Consider the following 21,219-nt stretch of genomic DNA (forward strand, 5'->3'; position numbering starts at 1 on the left):
ACGAGATTAACCACATCCAAAGTTTTCCAAACACATAATTTACAACTATATTTTAGTTCAACTACATCCCACAGTCTCACAATCCTTCTCCTTTCCTTGAGGATATATAATCTCAAGAGTATCGCTATTTGAGCTCGTACTTGCCGACTTGTCTTGTCCCATCACTCTTTCTTTTATTTATTTCATTTCTTCCTTCATTATTTGCATTGGTCAGCCCCCTACCATTCTTTCTTCTCTTTCTTTTCTTTGTTCCATGTGGCCGGCCCCTCCTTCAAAACAAGCCTTAACATGGCTTTTGCTTCCCACTTTATTACACATGGGCGGCTGATCAAGTCAGCCCCCTCCCCCTTTATTTATTTATTTATTCATGCTCCATATATCATTTATATTTTTATTTAATTATTCTTTGGCCCATTCGACATGTTTTAAATTTCAATTTCCTTCTATCTTTCTTCCTCTACGTGTGTACCACCAAAATATCGAAGTTGTACTTCAACGCGATATTACCATAATATTTAAACATTTACTTACCCGCAATAGTTCGATTTAATAAAAACACGCGTGTCTCACTTACGTCATTTATCTCCAAAATTCATTTGTACTTCTTCTCCCCCACTTGGATTGACCATATAATTCCTTTTCATGACTAATTCCAAGATCGGATTAAATGTTAATATTTTAATATTATTTTATTTCAAAATTTTTTACTTGTCTCTTTTAGTCTCGGAACATCTTATAATGTCCCAATTCATTTCCAAATCATCTTTTAACTTGTTAATTCATCCCTAACAAGGGTATGATTATTTAATAATTATTTTCGTACGTGCGAAATATTTTACTCTTGGGCATTCTTTTCACCGTTTATCTCTTTTTAGCACATAATTTCATACCAATCAGCCCTTCGTGTCCATTGATCCTTCTTTAGCACTAAGGCGACCTTTTCCTTTCTTCCCACAATTGCTCATGTTGTCGCAGGGGCACCTTAAGACCTACATACAAACATGCATTAATTCTTAACCTCTTACGTATTATGATAAAGGTAGGTTTTTAAAGGAATAAGAGTTTATGTAGCCTCCTTCCCTTGATTCGTGTTACGCACCCACAGACCAAGGATAGAACTTTACACTAACTCTAACAACTCTGCTGATAAACATAGAAAATCTTAAGACTCAGCTAAACCTAGGGCTTTGATACCAACATTGTAACGACACTTCCTCGATCGCTACCAGCGTCCGAGACCTCCGGGAAAGACCCACCAAGTCTCGAACAAGCCTTACTCGAAATGCCCATTAGTTTACTACATACAATCACCATTCTATATTGATACTTAAAACAATGTACTTTCATATCATGACTTGAACCATAAACATAATAATCGATTCAAGCTTTAAACCATTTAATCACAAGTTTATACATTGAAATCCACAATCTCCAATTATTTACTTATACCAAAATCAATATCTATTTACCACTTAATGAACAAAGTGCTACAACTCTACCTCTAACAGCGGAGTGACTGGGAATAGAATGCTAGGAGATGCCTTTACCTAACTGTAGTGGACCGAACGCACCGATGATTACACGCTAGGCAGATCCCTGTCTGTAAAAAGGGAAATAAAAGAGTGTAAGTCTCACAGACTCGGTGATCATCGGCTCCGTGAGTAGGGCATAGATGGGAAACAAGCAATAAGGTAAAGATTTTGAATATTAAAAATTACAAAAGTAGATAAAAAAATATTTTTCTTCAAACGGAGATTTATGCTTTATATATATATATATATAAAGAAAATAACATCAAGAATTTCTTGTAAGTTGTAATTAGCCAAGATGTATATCAAATCAAGGTAAGTAAAATTTTCAGCATCGAAACAGGTTAATAAGCATTTTCAAATCAAATCATTTCAAATATCATTTTAAATCTAGTGTACGTAAAAGATCTCTGCCGTCAAAATTATTTCACATATTATTCCCGTCAAATCAATAAAATTGAGCAAGCTCTCGCGAAATCAAATTTTATTTAAAATTATGCACAAATCATAACTCACCTCATATGCGAGGATTTAAAATTCATTTCATAATAGAAATCAGGGAGCTGCGGAAAACCATCTAGTTCTATTTTCACCATACAAAGAACTACGAGTTTAAAAACCCAAGGAGATTTTAGTCTCAAGTAGGAAATCAAATAAAGTTCGTGGTCTCGCTACCACGTAATAACATCCGGGAGCCTCGCTCCATCGGATCCCACATGCCATGGTAGACTCAACGATGTTAGCCGACAGCAGAGAATCAAGCGGTCGCAACCGCATAATCATCTGGTGGCCTAGCCATGCATACACATATCACAGGCCGTGGCCCCCCCCACGCCTAACCACCCGTTTGCAACCCAAGGGTTCTCTAGCTAGAGCTCACTCGTGCACGAGGGTCACACCTAACCGAAGTGATAACCGGCCTACTCTCGAATCTCTTGATTTGTAAAACCATTTTTGTAATTTTTTATGTCTTTAAAAGCTCGTCTCAAAATTATTTCCAAAGCATTCAACACAAAGTATGATAAAATCTATTATCATTTTTATAAAATAAAGTTGGTGCATGAATTTCGAAACAATAACTCGCATGGTAAATAAGCATTATAATCATGAATGTACACTACACAAATATATAAGGCACATTTTTTATATAAATCATCTTGAAAAGCTTGTTTCCCGATTTAAAACACTTTACGTATAATTGATACATATATATTCAAAACACGTTCGAAAAATCATAACAATTACAAATTTCCTAGAATTCTACCAACTCATGCTTTCCACAATTTTTGCATGTAAAATAAACTATAAGTATATATATATATATATATATAGACATAATTACGGGGAATTTTAAAATAGACACCCCCTACTCACCTTGCAATAGCGGGTTACTACGTCGCTATTTTTACTTGTCGGTCGCTCGTTACTTCCTCCGACATGCCACTACAGTGCACTATCTTTACTTTGGTACTTCCTAGCAACAATTCAAACTCAATATATTTAGTGCATCAATTCCACTTCTATTTCTCATTCTATCATGAATCCATATTTAACTAACTCACATCTTAATACATTTTTACTAAAATTACTTATATCCTTTGTTCACGTAATTCTTTAGATTATAAACACCGACAACTTATTTATGATATTAAGTGCCCACTTCAACCTTTCTAAGCAACTTCCATCTAAATCCATCTTATATTTTCATAATATTAACCACATTTACGGCAACCACAATCATTTCAAATCTACTCAATTATTTTCCAATTTTCATCCACATTATTCCTCCTTATTTCTTCCAAATAATATACCATGAAACTTAACACTTCCAACTAACTTATGCAAATAGATTCCTCTGACAACAATAATTCCTCACAATGAACCATTTCAAAATTTCTTAACTATACTTAAAACACTATTCATTCATTTCATATTTTCCTATTTGCTTTAATCCTATGAGATATCATAAAAGAGTTTTTAAATGTTGTATTAAGGCAACTTAAATGTACTTCATATCACCAATAACCAAAGTTTAGTTAAACAAGATGGGCTAGCCCCCAAACAGTCTAATTTCACAACAAGCCCATGGAAAAGGGCAAAGCAATTTTACCAAATTAGGCTAGGATTGCCAAGTCTCCAACATTATTCTCTTTCTCTTTTTCTCTCTTCTCTTGTTACCCGATCAGTAACTCCCAACCTTCATTATTGACAACTTACACGTCGTCCTTCACTCCCTCCTTTGTCGCAACTTCCTCTCCTTGGTTCAACAGAATTTCCTTCTCAAATCGGCAACAAGACTCTTTCTTTTTCCCTCTCAAAACTGGAAACAAATTCCTTCATTTCTCCCTCTCAAAATCGATAGCAAGTCCACTCATTTCTCCCTCTCAAAACTGACAGCAAGTCAGCCCCCTTTTTCCTCCTTAAACTATCAGCAACTCAGTTTTTTTCTCTCATTCTCCAACTGCCATTTTTTTTGCTCTCTCACCAGCACTTTTTCTCCCTTTTCTTTACCTCATAAACAACTCTATCCAGTTGCCATTTTCTACTCTCTCACCAGCATTCTTTCTCCCTTTCTCCTTGCTCCATAAATGGCTGTCGATAGAGCCAAGGGAGAATAATAATTTTCTTTTCTTTCTCACCAGCTTTTTCACTCTCAGTCTTTATCACAAGCCTGGCTGATGCAAGAAAAATAAAGCCAAATGAATTTTTTTTTTCATTATATGGGCTGCATTGTTAGGGGGAAGAAAGTCGACTTGTCTTGTCCCATCACTCTTTCTTTTATTTATTTCATTTCTTCCTTCATTATTTGCATTGGTCGACCCTTACCATTCTTTCTTCTATTTCTTTTCTTTGTTCCATGTGGCTGGCCCCTCCTTCAAAACAAGCCTTAACATGGTTTTTGCTTCCCATTTTATTACACATGGGCGGCTGATCAAGTCAGCCTCCCCTTTTCTTATTTATTTATTCATGCTTCATATATCGTTTATATTTTTATTTAATTATTCTTTGGTCCATTCGATACATTTTAAATTTTAATTTTTTTCTATCTTTCTTCCTCTATGCATGTACTATCAAAATATCAAAGTTGTATTTCAACGCGGTATTACCATAATATTTAAATATTTACTTAACCACGTTAGTTCGATTTAATAAAAACAGGTGTGTCTCACTTACGTCATTTATCTCCACAATTCATTCGTACTTCTTCTCCCCCACTTGGATTGACCATATAATCCCTCTTCATGACTAATTCCAACATCCGATTAAATATTAATATTTTAATATTATTTTATTTTAAAAGTTTTCACTTGTCTCCTTTAGTCTCAGAAGATCTTATTATGTCGCAATTCACTTCCAAATCATCTTTTAACTTGCTAATTCAACCCCGACAATGGTATGATTATTTAATTATTATTTTCGTACGTGCGGAATATTTTACTCTTGGGCATTCCTTTCACCTTTTATCACTCTTTAGCACATAATTTCATACCAATTAGCCCTTCGTCTTACCGGGACGATTACATTGACTACTATACGAGAGTACGGGGTGTTACAGTTGTTTTACAACAAGCATAATGCAATATATAGAGCAATGTAAATAACCAAAACAAATAGAATAACTATATCATGTAAACAAAAATGAAATTAACCTACAACAAGTAGTAGGATTCATGGGTTAGTTTCACTTCTCATATATAAAGATCGTTAAGAGGTTTTCATCTTAACCTTTTTTTGAAGTACAAGTACTTTTACCTCTCACCTTTTAATCAAAAGCAAGTCTTATTACACCATTAATGATAATCTATTAGAAAATCCACTACTTTTAATGGCTACATAATGGGATTTCAATCATTGTTACTCATTATATACATTAAAGCTCTCTTCAGTAACTATTGCATACTATGTACATCAAAGCTCTTTTCGATATTGTTACTTATTATATAATTAAAACTTATTCTTAAATAACTATTTTTTATACTTTATATATAAAGTTTTGACAATTCATTTTCATGTAACAAGATTTTCTAAAGATAGGCAATTAGACTTCACACACTCTCTCAAATTCTCTAGTACTTATCCCTTCTCCTCTTATTCTCAACTTACTTTGTCCTTATTACCTATTCTCAACACTTTCTCTACCCTACCCTTAGCCTTACTTTATCACTTACCTATTCTCTTTAATCTGGCATAAGACTTAGTATTTTAAGAATTGTTTCAATCTTTTTTTATGCTACTTCCAGCATGTATTTTTACTTATTTACAATTCTACCTCTTCTTATACAAGAACCCCTTTATAATATTTATGTGGATGTAACTCCAACTTTTATCCTGTTTTAGGAGTTAATTATCTTTGATTTGTAGATTTGTATGGCTAGTATATAAATAAAATTTATCTTTATGAAAAATAAAATTGCAGCATAGTAAGAAAAAAGGTTAAGAATGTAAAAATTTTATAATTGGGGCCTGAAATCCGTAGGCAACATAGGATCCAAAGAATCTTGGGAAAGTGGTCGGTCTAGAACTCACCTGCAGTAAACAAGTGCTGGAACCACCACTCCATCTATCGGAGGAAAACGTGGGGAAAATGATATTTTATTCTCACAACTGGAAGGAAACCTCGACAACGTTAAGCATGGTTTCTGTCTTTATTAGGACAAGTCCATCCACGTTGTAATGAAAAGTAAATATCAAATCAAATATAAAATGTTATAAACATTTCAAAAAAATAATGAAGAAATGAGTGGATGATGATTTCCCATATGAGAGATAGGAAGGAGCCATCCTACTCATCTTATCCTTTCTTTTCTCCTATGCTCAAAAATATTTTATATTAAATTTATGTATAAAGAGAATTCATCAAGCCACATGTGCAAAAATAAAGAAAAAATAAATTTACATGCACATGATAAGAAACCATATCGTTTCAAAGTTCTAAATGAAACACTATTTATAATAGTGATTAAATCTGGATTCTAACATTCATAACTGTAAACTATTTAGACAATCAAATTAAACAATATGCTAACATAGCATTAAAATTCTAATATAGCATTTAATACCATTTATGCAATGGGAGGTATTTGTATTTGACTTAAATCCTATGAAAGAACCAATCTTAACTAGTTAAACATTTTTAATTGAAAGTTATTGAATTGAAATTCGTATTTATAATTTGGCTAAATTTTATTAATATTTATAATAATTAAAATTATTTAAAATGACAATTTTGAAATATAAATATAAAAAATTTCATTAATAAAAGATTTTATCAATATTTTTCCTTTTTTTATATTTTATAGATTATAGATTATAAATACTTGCCACCTTAGAACACAAAATTAATTTTAAAAAATTAATCTTAAAATTTTATTTCATTTATAAATTTTATTAATCTAAAATAAATAAATAAACCCCTACACTATCTCAAATATTCTAAATAAAAACTTATACTTGTGTTGCAACTAATAAAACCCTCATTGTATTTTTTTTCATTGTTGGAGCCCTTACTAGACAGAATGATGAAGTAGGCAGAACGTTAGTTAAGTCTCTTCACAATGTGAAATTTATTTGACAATTGGACAAATGACATCGAAATAACCCTTAAATGTCGTGACAATTCTTTTATGATATAATGCTTAAATAAATTCTTAAACTATTGAAGAATATTTAAATAAGTATTTATTATTTTATTACGTTTAATCAAGTCTCCGTATTTTTATTTTAAATTAAATAAGCCTTTATGACTAATGATTGGTTAATTACTATTAGTAAAAATGTCACTTGTTATTTAATGTCCTCCTAACATTGATATGACATTAATGTGAAAAGTAAAAAATAACACATGATTAAGTTATTATGCAAATGAGCATGTCATATCATCATTAATTATGATATGTCAGCATGCCACATCATAATCAATTATAATATTTTAGCATGCCACATCAATATCACTGATATAGAATAACAAATGACATTTTAACTAAGTCAATCATTAGTCATAAAAACTTATTCAACTCAAAATAAAAAGGACAAGGATTTCTTTAACTCAAAATAAAAGTACTAAAGCTTGATTGAACGCAATAAAAGTATAAGGCTTATTTGAATTTTCTTAAATAATTTAAAGACTTTTTTGTATGTTATGCCATTTTATTATTATTATATTTTCATCTCCATTTTTTCTCTTTTCTTTCTCTGTCTCCTTCCACTTTGTTTGCCAACTGACTAGCCGTTCGTTGCTTGATTTTCATATCGGTGACTCTAAACGTCGGATTTGGCCCTACAATGTTATAGGAGGCTGTTAGAAGCTAGAATAGTTGGATTTGGTCATATTTCAGTTTCTCTTTTCAAAGTCTCTTTCCTTTGAAAAGTACACAAATAAAGTAAGTAACTAAATCCAAATTAACATTGATTCTTGTATTTTTCTAAAAGAAAAATAGGAAACTCATACATTTAAATACCCAGACCCAAATAAGATTCAATTGTTTCTCATATGAAGAAAAATATATTAATGATATTATATATAAATAAATTTATTGACAATGAGAAAATTACTAAACAAAAAAATTTAATCTTTACTTGAGTTAAATTTATAAATTTAACTAATTAGTATATTTATTTTAGTACTAACTCAATCATATAAAAAATTTATCAATTATAATCTTTTAAGAAATTCTTTTAGTACTTATATATTCAAATAACCTATCATAATTTTAGAGTACAAAAAATCGAGTACTTATTCACATAAATTATCAAATCGAAGTAATACTTATATACTTATTATTTTTTGTTTATTCTAGTATGTATTAATTCAAATGAATGTATGCATTATTTTCCTTTAATAGTATAACTTAGGAAAAATAGTTTACATTAATAAAGTGGGAAATTATTATACCAAAAACTTATATGTATAAATAATGTAGAAAAATAAAAAATAAAGAAACTAAAAGAAAAAGCATTAAAAAGGATAAAGAAAAGAAAGAAAAGGAAGAAATAAGAAAAAGGAAATTGTTAGAAAAATAGTGTTTTGTGAGAGGCAAAGTGTCACGATTCACACCAACCTAGAGTTATTATTCGTTTTGGCTCGATGGCCTTATGGTTTTGTCTCACAGGTTAAAGATAATGTGAACCTTTAAATACCCAGTCTTACTTTAATACCATAGTCAATGTGAGATTCATGGCTCTTCTTTGGGACCATGACATCTTCCCTTGATGCCTTTGTAACGACCCCTCCTCGATCGCTACCGGCGTTCGAGACCTCCGGAAGATCCCGCCAAGTCCCGAACAAGCCTTAAAGAAATTTCTCAATAACTCATTGTACACTTTTACTAAACCGTATTCATGCTTGAACCATATATATTTATAACATGAATTCAACAATAAGCATAGCCATTAAATTTTTGACTTTAAGTCATGACAGCACAATTACATACCTTGAGTTCAAAAATCTCAAATTTATGATTATATCAAAACTAATATTTGTTCACATAGTAAAACCAGAGTACTACAACTCAACCTCTAACAGCAGAGCGACTCGGGATAAAATGTTATGAGATGCCTTTACCTATCTGCGGTGGACCATACACACCGATGATTACACGTTAGGCCAATCCCTGTCTACAAAAGGGGAACTAAGAGGGGTGTGAGTCTCACAAACTCAGTGATCATCGACTCTGTGAGTAGGGCGTAGATGGGAAACAAGCAATAAGGTAAAGACTTTGAATAATAAAAATTGCAAGATAGATAAAAATATTTAATTCAAACGAAGATTTGTGCCTTATATATATAAAAAAAAATATCGAGAATCTCTTGTAAGTCGTAATCAACCATAATATATATCAAATCAAGTAAGTAAACTTTTGTGCATCAAGAAGGTTAATAACCATTTTCAAACTAAATCAGTAAAATATCATTTTAAACCTCGTGTTGTAAAAGATCTCTGTAGTCGAAATTATCTCATGTAATACTCCAATCAAATCTATAAAGTTAGGCAAGCTCCCGCGAAACCAAACAGTAATCAGGTTTATACACAGTTCAATAAATCACCTCGCACGCGAGGGTAAAATTCATATAACAGTAAAACCAGGGGGAGTTGCAGAAAACCGTATAATTTCGTTTTCACCATGCAAGAAATAAGAGTTTGAAAATCCAAAGAGATTTTTATCTCGAGTAAAAAATTAAATAAAATCCATGGTCCCATTACCACTTAATAACCTCGGGGAGCCTCGCTCCACCAGATCCCACATGCCATGGCAGTCTCAACGATGTTGGCCGACATCGGAGAATCAAGCGATCGCAACCGCATAATCATCTGGTGGCTTAGCCATGCATACATATTTCACAAGCCGTGGCCCTCGCCACGCCTAACCTCTCGACAGCGACCCAAAGGTTCTCTAGCTAGAGCTCACTCGTGCACGAGGGTCATACTTAACCGATGTGACATCCAGCCTACTCTTGACGCTCTCGATTTATCAAAAACGTTTTAAAAATCACATTACATCCTTAAAAATTCATGTCAAAAATATTTCCAAAGCATCCAACATTGGGTATTATAAAATCTATCATTTTCTCAAAATAAAATTTATGCATGAATTTCAAAACAATAATTTGCATGGTGAATAAACAATATAGTCATGAATGCACACTGCACAAATGTAAGCCACAGATTTTGATGTAAAATAGTGTGAAGGGTTTGTTTCTCGATTTTCAAAACACTTCACATATAATTTATACATATATATTCAAAACAATTTCTGAAAATAATTTGCATTCACAATTCCCTAAAATTTCTACCAGCACATGCTATCTATAATTTTTGTGCTTAACGTAAAATATACGTACATGTATATATATATACGAAAATTTTAAAATTGACACCCCCTACTCACCTCACAATAGCGGAATATTACATCGTTATTTCTACTTGCCGGTAGCTCGTCACCTGCTCTGGCACGTCGTTATAGTGCACTATCTTTACTTTAGACTTCATATCAACAATCCAAACTTAATATATTTAGTGCATCAATTTCACTTCTATTTCTCATCCTATCATGAAGCCATATTTCACTAACTCACATCTTAATGCATTTTTTACTAAAATTACTTATATCCTTTGCTCACGTGTTTCTTTAGATTATATAAACTCCAACAACTTATTTATGATATTAAGCGCCCACTTTAACCTTGCTAAGTAAATTTTGCCCAAATCCGTCTTAATATTTTTATAATATTAACCATATTCACAGCAACCATAATCATTTCAAATCTACTAGATTATTTTCCAATTTCCATTTACATTATTCCCCTTATTTCTTCCAATTAATATACCATGCAATCTAACACTTTCAGCTAATTTATGTAAATAAATTCCTCTGACAACAATAATTCTTCACAACGAATCATTTCAAAATTTCTTAACTACACTTAAACACTATTCATCAATTTCATATTTTCTTCTTTGCTTTAGTCCTATGAGACATCATAAAAGAATTTTTAAATATTGTATTAAAGTAATTTAAATTTAATTCATATCATTACTAACCAAAATTTAACTAAACAAGTGGGCTAGCCCCAAATAATCCAACTTCATAACAAGCCCAATAAAAAACAAGAAAATTTTTACCTATTGGGCTAGGTTGGCCCAAGCCCAAGTCTCCACCTTTCTTTTCTTTTGGGTCTACCCTTCCTTGTTTCCATTAGGCCTCTTTTCTTGTTGCTATTGGGCCCTTTTCATGGGCTCTTTCCATTTTTTCCTTATTGGGCTATGCCCACTATTTTTTTTTCTTTTTTTTTCTTGGTCAATAACACCTTTTTCTTTTTCTTCCTCCTCCCTGCCGGCGTCGCACCTTTCTTTCTCTCTTTTTTCTCTCTTCTAGCTTGTCAAGCCCAGCTCTATAATATATTTGCCATGTCATTCATGTACTTGATAACATGTCTACATACTTGGATGTCTCGAAAAATCGTTAAAAGTCGGTATTATAGTTAATGGTACAATTAAGTCGATTAAAGCCTCGAACTAGTCCAAATAGAGATTTTGGGATGTATTTGAGAGTTATTGAACCTTAGAATGTCTTAATATGGTGATTTGGAGTCCAATCGAGAATTTTTATAACGTAGGGGCAAAATGATCATTTTGCCACCTGAGGGCAAAAATTTGAATGTTGGACGAGATTTTTGACCAAGTTTGACTTTTTGGAACATAATTTGAATTTGAGAAGTGAAAATTTTCAATTCCGACATTTTTCGAACATAAGGGCAAAACGGTCATTTCAAGTATCCATGAGGACGTAATTAGAATTTTTTAAATTTTACACCACCATGACACTTGTTAAACCCATGAATTTCATCTATTATCATTTTATACTTTGGATAATTATGGGATTATATGTGGTGGAAAGGAAAAGCCTTATTAGTTAAGTTTTAAATGTGAACCAATTATATGTTGCCATGTGTCAAGTTTTTATTATTTTATAATTTCCTTTATAAACTCAACATAAACTCTCCCATTCACCCTCTCATTGCCGTCCAAGCCAAAGAACAAAAAGGGGAAAGAATAGAAAAACCCTAAGGAGAAAAAATTCAAGAGAAATTCATTGGATTTTTGAAAAACGAAGCGATCGGAGGTAAGATTTCGCGATTTAGCTTAAGATCTACCTTATCCATGCTTTCTTTTTCATTTTCTATGGTTGAAACTCAAGTTTTCATGATGGAAGCATGCTGGCCGAATCAAGGGGGGAAGGTTTTGATGATGGTTTTTGATAGATTTCAGACTATCTAGGTGTTTTTAGTGTTTTGTGATATTCGGTATGAAAAACAAGCAAGAAAACAATATGTTCTTCGTCAAACCCTAATTGGCCGAATTCTATAGGGAATATTTTGAAGATGAATTTTGTCATATTTCATGTTATCTAGCTCGTATTTGATGATTCGTGATATCGGATATCGAAAACGGTTATCGAAAAGTATAGTTTATTTAGTAAACGACTTGAACGATAATGAGAAAATTTTAGTAAATGGACTTAGAATTGATTTCTAATGAGGTATACAGACTTATTGGAGCATCGAAAGTGCAATGAATCTATTTGGAGTTGAATTGGATGTTTTGGCTAATTAAACATTATATAGTGCGAGTTAGGTCGAATACCATTTCAGTCTAACAACAATTGAACCTACGTAGAACACCATCTTTAAGTGATTATTCGAACACTTCTCATTCAATTTCATACATTCATAGAGAGCTTGAAATAGTTTTATAACAGTTTGGCACAAATATATTGAATTACTTGTTATGTATTATGTATAGGTGGTGAGCCCTCTGATAAGGGTAAGGATATCGTACCCGAGGACGAAGAGTAGGAGTACTCCCGTTATTGTGAGTGAACAGAGTATCATCTTAATTATCTAAAGTAGTTTATACTCGTTTTTATGATTTTAAAGAATAATGAACTTAAATTGTAAATTATTATGTTTTAAAATTTAAGTGTTGGTTAAATGAAATAAGGCTCATAAATTGTTTTGAAATTGAATGCTGGTTTTGGAAATTAAGTAAGTGGAAACTATATACTTGTGATATATATATATATATATATGTTTTGACTATTGTTAGTTATGCCGACCCTGCTTTGTAATGAATGTTTCAGCATAATGGGATTTGAAATTGATATATGGTTTGAATTGATGGCTTATGACAATGTGACGGCATGAATGGCTGGATTTGTGTTTGTGTGGAATATATGAACTATTTTGTTTTACCTTGACAGGCTGGGTAATATCATATTAGCCATGTCATACCATCGAAATTTTTATTGATTTGGTGGGGTAATTGATTAGCTTACTGCAGTGGGCGGGTTTTCATGGACCGGCCTATTAGAGGGGCATGATAAATTTCGTCATATTTTACCTTAGTAGGAGAGGCGCGGAGGGTATCTCCTAAGGTAGTTTAGAGTTTACTTTATGCCAAACTACCACGTGAGGGTGAAGCTCAGCCAACGCCAAGGAATGGCTACGTTTTTAAACGTAAAAACATGTTTTATGTGCATATGTTAATTTAACAGCCTTGACGGACTTGGTTGGATGCCCAGCGCAAGGTGTCACCGAGTACGATTTTTGGCACAAGCCAAGTTTTAAGAGAGTCATAAGCCTTGTTGATTTTTTTATGAAATGTAACTGTTTTATATGGGTTGAAATGAGTTTTAATGTTATGAATCATATTATGATGAGATGTTTTAATTGTCTCCATTTACTCGGCTTTAGATGTTATAGATGAACTTTGCTTACTCACTGGGTTTATAAAAATTCACCTCTTTTTTTTCACCCATTTTAGGTTCAGAGTAGTCTGTAGACAGTCGATTTTGTCGAGGGTTTGCTTTTGGATTTGCACTTTTAGAAATCGTAGGTCTATAGTCCTGTTTATTTTTGTTATTTTGGGACTCACATGTCATTGTAAAATATTTTTGTATACCCTAGCGCTGTGTGCTGTTATGTCTATGAATTTATTTTGTTATTACACTACAGTAATTGTTTACGTATAATTTTATAAATATTGTTTTACATGAAAATAGAATATTTTATCTAATATTTTTATTTAATATTGTTAGTTATAAATTCACTTTAAATGGATGATTTAGATACCTAAATTTATTTTTAGATATGAAATGTATATTTTTTATTTATATATTATATTTTAGCAGGTTTCAAAATTTTTAGATAAAATGACCAAAATACCCCTGTGCGGTAGAAATTACTTTTTGAGTATCTTTGATATGAAAATAGTCTATATTCCTTTAAAACATGATATTTAGTAACTGTTGCTCACAGAGGAGGTGGAAAACTGATGCTAGAGCCTTGCAAGGTTTCGGTTGACATTCCAAGTAAGGTATGTCTATCGAGACATCGCAGCGGTTGTCACGGGCTCGAAGAAAGTACCGGGTCGTGACACAGCCTGCCTTCTTTCTCCTTCTTTCTTCTCCTCCAGCCGACCTTCTTTCTCTCTTTTTCTTTCCTTTCTTCTTTTTCTTTCTCTCATTATCCTTCAATTCCTTTCTCCTTTATTCTTTCTCTTATTCTACTTCCTTTCCTTTCTCCTTTCTTCTTTCTTTTTCTTTCTTTCTCCTCGACTTGGCAGATTTTCTTTCCCTCTTTTCCAGCTAGCAACACCAGCTCTTTCTTCTTTCTCTTTCTTTCAGCTATTTTTTCTTCTCTCTCTTTGTCACGACCCGGAACTCCCATCGGGCCCAAGACAATCGCCGCGATGTCTCGATAGGCACTCATTACTCGGAATGCCGATCGGAACCCTGCAAGGCTTAGCATCAGCTTCCGCATCTCTCCGGTGAGCGACAGCTATTAAATCTCGCATTTCAAGAAATCATAAGTCGTTTCCAAATCAAAATAATATAATATTATTTTCTGGCTCACAATGGCATTTTCATCATTTTTTTTAAAAAAAACTGAAACCCGCCAAAAACATGGTGTAAAAGCTAAATATGTTCATACATACTTTAAATCAGATAACTAAAGTATAAAATTACTTTTACAATGACACGTGGGCCCCCAACTAACCAATAAGGTGCAAGTTTGTAAACCTATAATTTTGTCGATGCAAGGCTAACTGAAGTCCTTGATGCAATCGGCTATCTATCGGCTATCCCGAGCCTGAAATGTGGGGAATTGAGGGTGGTGAGATTATAAAATCTCATGAGTAAACAGATACCATCTAAAGTAGAGTAAATGGAGACGAATTAAAATAAGTCATCATGTTGTAATTTCATTACTTTTCAACTCATTTCAACCAAATAAACAGATAGGCTTATGATTTCCTGAAAAGCTTGGCTCGTGCCAAAAATCATTCTCATACTCAGTTATCAGGGATACCTTGATCGAGGGTTATCCCAACCGAGTTTGCCAAGGCTGTTAAATGTTTTTACATCCGAAATTTTAGCTATGCCTTGGTGTTGGCTAAGTTTCACTCTCACGCGGTGGTCCACGTGAAGTGCACTCAAATCTTTACCTCAGGAGATACTTCATCCAACATCTCCCCCCGGAGGTAAAAATATAATTGGGTTACCGTGCCCCTCTCATAAGCAGTCCACGAAAACCCCCACCACTGCAGTGACTATGGATTATTTTATCTACCGCCTGATTTATAAAATCTTTTTCTGTATGACATGGCAATTTATCGCAACCTAGCATCTCAAGGCTGAATACACAATACAAATAATTCTAACACCAAAAATCAGTTTAGCCATTCATACTCATATATTGTCATAAGCCATTCAATTTAAAACCATAAATTTGCAACACAAGCAGGTAGTCTCTAATTACTCTATTTTCAAAACCAGTATTCAATTTTCCTGAAAATTTATAAAATCATTTTATAAAATCATAATTTTTCCTAAAACATAGCAATTTACCATTTAAACCCATTTTCCATAAAATCACACAATTGTATAAAACTACTTTAGATAATTAAGATGATAATAAGTTTACTCACAGTTCTAGGAGTCGATGTACTCCTAATCCCAATCTCCAAACATAATCTCTGTACTTTTACCAATGTAATTTACTCACCACCTATCCACAATGTACAATACATAATTCACCACATCAGTGCTTGACCATTATAAAATCAATTCAGGCTCAGTGTATATGCATGATATGATATGCAACTTATCCGACTATCGCTTAAATGCAATGTTGACCTAATTCGGCCTATTACCCGATTAAATGACAATTGTGTCTGATTTGGCTCCAAATTGCTCCATTTCATTTCTAATATTTCAATTCACTAAATACAATTCCAATAATCTAAAATTCAGCCTAACAACCCTCACAATTCTTCTTGAAAATTTCGACCATTGTGGTGCACTATCACTAAAAATTTTCCCATTCCATTTTCTCATCATAAATCATCATTTCATCAATTTTTCAACCAATTCACTTGATCACAAAATCAATTCATTACTTCTAAACTTCACATAGGGTTCAGTCATTGAAGGTTCATGGGGAAAATGGATTCTTTTCTTGTTGTTTTGTTTCTAAACATGCTTAACTAACTAAAAACACTAACATAACTTATAATCAAATCAATCTAACATCATTCTCTCTCCATACCCATTTTGACCAGCCATGAATTCACCATGAAAGCATGTTTTTCATCCATGGAAATTAAGGGAAAATGCATGGGTAAGGTAAATCACTAGCAAAATCAAAGAAATTTTACCTTTGCTTGATCAAATCCTTGAATTCCAACACTTTCTCTTTGATTTTTCCCACATAGGGTTTGTTCTTCCTTGGTTTCTCTTTTCTTCTGGTTTGGCTAACCACTATGGGAGAAATGGGCTGATTTTTATGCCTTTTTATAAAGAAACAATAAAATAATAAAAGCATGACACATGACATTTCCTTATTGGTTCAAATTTTAAATATTTGACTTTTAATTCTTTAATTCTCCACCACACATTTCTCATGTTTATCCATTTCCATGATGAATAAAATCCCTTGGTCTTGACAAGTGTTGGGGGTGAAAATTTATCGATTTGCCCCCGGGGTGGCAAAATTACCATTTCGCCCCTATACTCCAAATTATACCGAAATTAAAATTTTTCACTTCTAAACCTCAAATCATACTCCAATACTCAAATCATACTTTAATAAGTTAAATGGGGCCAAAAAAATCTTTTCTAAAAATTCTCATTTTGTCCCCAAGTGGTAAATGACCATTTTGCCCCTAGATAGTGAAAAGTTCAGTTTGACTCCAAATTGATCCTCGAACTCCAAATTACCAGTTTGAGTCATCCCTGGACTGTGAAACTCTTAATTTCACCTTAAAATTCCTATTTGAACTAGTTCGAGGTATAAATCGACTTACTTGTACTTTTAAGCACAATACTGACTTTTAAATATTCTTCCGAGGCTATTCAAATATACAATCACTCTATCAGTCTCATGTTTAACATGGTAGATAATTTAGGGCTGGGCTTGACACTCCATTTCTCTTTTTCCTTTCTTTTCCTTCCTTTTTTTTTTGGCAGACTTTTCTTGTCTCTCTCGAGGTCTCAATTTTTCCAGACCACTCGCTTCCTCTTTCTTCTTTATCTTTCTTCTTTGACTGGCCCCCTACAATTTTTTTTCTTTTCCTTCGTCCCTTTGTTCCACATGGCTAGCCCCCACTTCATTCTTCTTTTTCTTTTATTTTTGCATTCAACCGTCCTTTACCTTTCCTTCCATCATACGAGGCGTTATAGCCTTGATGTGGGATTTATAACTCAACTCACTGAGAGCATACAATCTCTTTGATGTAGGATAAACATGACTCCCCGTTGGAATCATGACACAAAGTCACCATTATGGCAATAATGACTCAATACCCTTCTTTAGATATATTAGAATTTGTTCACATGTAGTTGTAAGGGTAAATTTTTTTTTATTTGAACAATTTTTAATTTTTAAAAATATTTATACCTCTTTTATCATGATATATATATTAATATCAATATAACATGAAATTATTCACAACGTTATTTATTTATATCTTACTAATAACAGTAATTAAATTTTTTATGTTTTATTCATATTAATCATATAAATTATTGTTGATATATAATCAATTAAGCTTCTTAAGAGTTTATTTATGTATGTACATACACACACACACACATATTCGATTTTTTGCATTATTGCTTTTTTATATTGATAAATTAGAATTATCAAGATTACTGTATATTAATATCGTCTAATAAAATATTATCAAAATTATTTTGATGAGAGTTATCGATTGATCTTTAAAGGGTTATAAATGGACTTGAGTATTCCACCAAAAGTCACACCAACAATTCATTAAATGTTCTAAAAATTACAAAAGCATAAAACTTTCCACTCTTTAGAGAAAAGCCATTCTCTTCCATGAATCTCGTATCGGAAGAGAAAAATAATTCTCTTCCATGAATCCAGCATTAGGGAAAAAAACCACTATCTTTAATGAATCTCGCATCGGGGGAGAAAAATCATTCTTTTCCATGGATCCCGCATCAGAGAAAAGGTAATGGTCTTAGTAGGAAGTCATGAATCCCACATCAATGAATGATGTCATGGTCTTAACGAAGAGCCTTGAATTCCTCATCAATAGAGCATGTCATGGTCCTAATGGGGAGCCATGAACCTTTTGTCCCACCAAAGTCAAAGCGAACAATACCTTACAAGTTGGTATGGACCACAACACTAAGGTTTTTATATAGTGAAAAGAGTGATTATTACTCAATTTACTCAATTTCGATTTTTTGAGATCAATAGGCTCATAAGACATTCAAAAATAAGACTTGGAGTAACTCTATATTAGTGTTCCAAAAGTACAAGACTGGTTTTAATCCACACGTTTTTCTTACATAATAATTAGAGCAAAATCGGATGATTAACATTATTGACCAAACTGTCCAAAAAAGTTGAAACTAGTAAAAGATCTCACAATCGACAAGGTGTCTAAGCACTTTATCATGACTTACCATGTCATGTGTTCAGTGATTTTTGTTGACATGTAAAGTGTCATGGTGCACACCAACTTGAATGATCAACATGATTGACCAAACTATTCAAAAGAACTAAAACTAGCAAAAGACTAATTAGTTCTCACCATCAACAAGATGTCTAAGCACTCTATTATAACTTACCATGTCATGTGTTTAGTGATTTTTGCTAACATGTAAAGTGTCATGGTCCACACCAATATGGATGATCAACGTTACTGACCAAACTATCCAAAGGAACTGAAACTAGTAAAAGACTGATTAGTGCTCACCATCAACAAGGTGTCTAAGCACTCTATCATAACTTACCATGTCATATGTTCAGTGATTTTTTCATACATGTAAAGTGTCATGGTCCATACCAACCTGGATAATCAACATTATTGATAAAATTGTCCAAAAGAATTGAAATCAGCTAAAGACTGATTAGTTCTCACCATTAACAAGGTGTCTAAGAATTCTATCATAACTTACCATGTCTTGTGTTTGATGATTTTTGCTAACATGTAAAGTGTCATTATCCACACCAACTTGGATGATCAACATTACTGACCAAACTGTCCAAAAAGAATTGAAACCAGTAAAAGATTGATTAGTTATCACCATTAACAAAGTGTCTAAGCACTTTATCATAACTTACCATGTCATGTGTTCATTTACTTTTGCTGACATGTAAAGTGTCACGATCCATCTTATAAGGTATTGTCTACTTTGGCCTATTGACCTCATGACAATTTATCAAAGACTGATTTCTTTCCATTGTGTAACTATAATAGAGTTATAATGTTACAAAACCATCTCCAAAATTACCATTATAATTAGTATAACAACAGGAAAATAAAATTTCCTAACAATATAGAAAATTACAACACAAAACAATTGATCATGCAATCATCATCTACCCTAAACCCAAATATTTAGATAAGTTAATTACACGAATAAAGTTTGTTCAAAATATTTGAATGCAAAGGAAACTAATCAATATGTAAAAAATTAACTTATATAAAAATATATAAGCTAGTATTTTGGGGTTTGGTAGTGTTCTTAAATGTTATCATAGCAAAGGTTGTCTAGGTTGTTATCATGCTATTATGATATTTTAATTAGTTATCATCACCTTATGAGTTAACTTACATCCATCTTAGACATATAAATTAAGAATAGGATATAGCAAAATTGATTCCATAAAAAGTTTTGACAATTTTTTTGGTGGGATATTAGTGTTTATTTTTTTGTAGTGACTTATTGCTAGACCTTGGGATAGCAAGAAAGGTCCATAGCAAGATTTCTCACAATCATTGATAGAGAGAGAACCTTTTTTGCGTATTGATTGGTTACTCACTAGGATTATATGTTTTTGAGAACTATTCCAATAATGCTCAAATTTTACTCCTAATTGATAAGTGTGCTAGTAGGCATTATCTAGTTTAAACTTTATAAAACTTTTTTTGTTAGGATAATACTTAAAATAGTTTGTGAACTATGAAGGATAATTTAAATAAATTTTTGTTTTTTATTATACTTAATTAAGTTTTTATATTTTTATTTTAAACTAAATAAATTTTTACAATTAATAATGATTAATTATTAATCAAAATGCCACTTGTTTTTCCATTTCACGTAATACTGACATATTATATTGATATGACATAATAGATGACGACGTGACATGTTGATTTGATTATATGATACTTTCATCTTCTATGTTAATGCCACATGGATAAACAACAACAAATGACATTTTAATTATAATAATTATTTAACTATTAATTATAAATACAAAATTGATAATGGATGATGATGTAGCTTGTTAATGTGGTTATGTGACACTTTTTAATTTTCACATCGATGTTATGTGAGTGTAAAATAAGAAGTGATATTTTGATTAATAATAATTAATTAACTATTAATCATAAAAATCTATTGGATCTAAAATAAAAATATAAAAATTTAATTAAATGTAATAAAAAATAAAAATTTATTTAAAATTTCTTCAATAATTTAACAAATTTTTCAAACATTATACCGAAAAGTATAATCACTTTTATGTTATATTTTTTGTTTTAAATACAAATATTCAAAATGAAAATTCAAATTTTATTTCCTATGAAATTTTTATTGTTATGCCAACAAGAAAAGTTATATAGTTTTAAGAAAAAATAATTTTTTATGAAAAA

The 21,219-nt window shown here is 32.0% G+C and overlaps 2 long non-coding RNA genes across 3 annotated transcripts; one reads left to right on the plus strand and one right to left on the minus strand.

Moving 5' to 3' along the window:
• On the minus strand, window positions 1,410-4,160 carry LOC108660842. The gene is made up of 3 exons (XR_001926534.1): window positions 3,640-4,160; window positions 2,904-3,003; window positions 1,410-1,600 (listed from the first exon to the last, which is right to left on the minus strand). It is a non-coding gene; the product is annotated as an uncharacterized LOC108660842 (long non-coding RNA).
• LOC108660760 lies at window positions 12,055-13,990 on the plus strand. Of its 2 annotated transcripts, none has more exons than XR_001926435.1 (3): window positions 12,055-12,148; window positions 12,829-12,897; window positions 13,849-13,990. It is a non-coding gene; the product is annotated as an uncharacterized LOC108660760 (long non-coding RNA). The 2 variants fall into 2 exon arrangements; XR_001926434.1 differs by lacking the exon at window positions 13,849-13,990 and adding an exon at window positions 13,286-13,321.

This window comes from Theobroma cacao, chromosome 2, assembly GCF_000208745.1.
Source record: "Theobroma cacao cultivar B97-61/B2 chromosome 2, Criollo_cocoa_genome_V2, whole genome shotgun sequence".
Taxonomy (NCBI): Eukaryota; Viridiplantae; Streptophyta; class Magnoliopsida; order Malvales; family Malvaceae; genus Theobroma; species Theobroma cacao.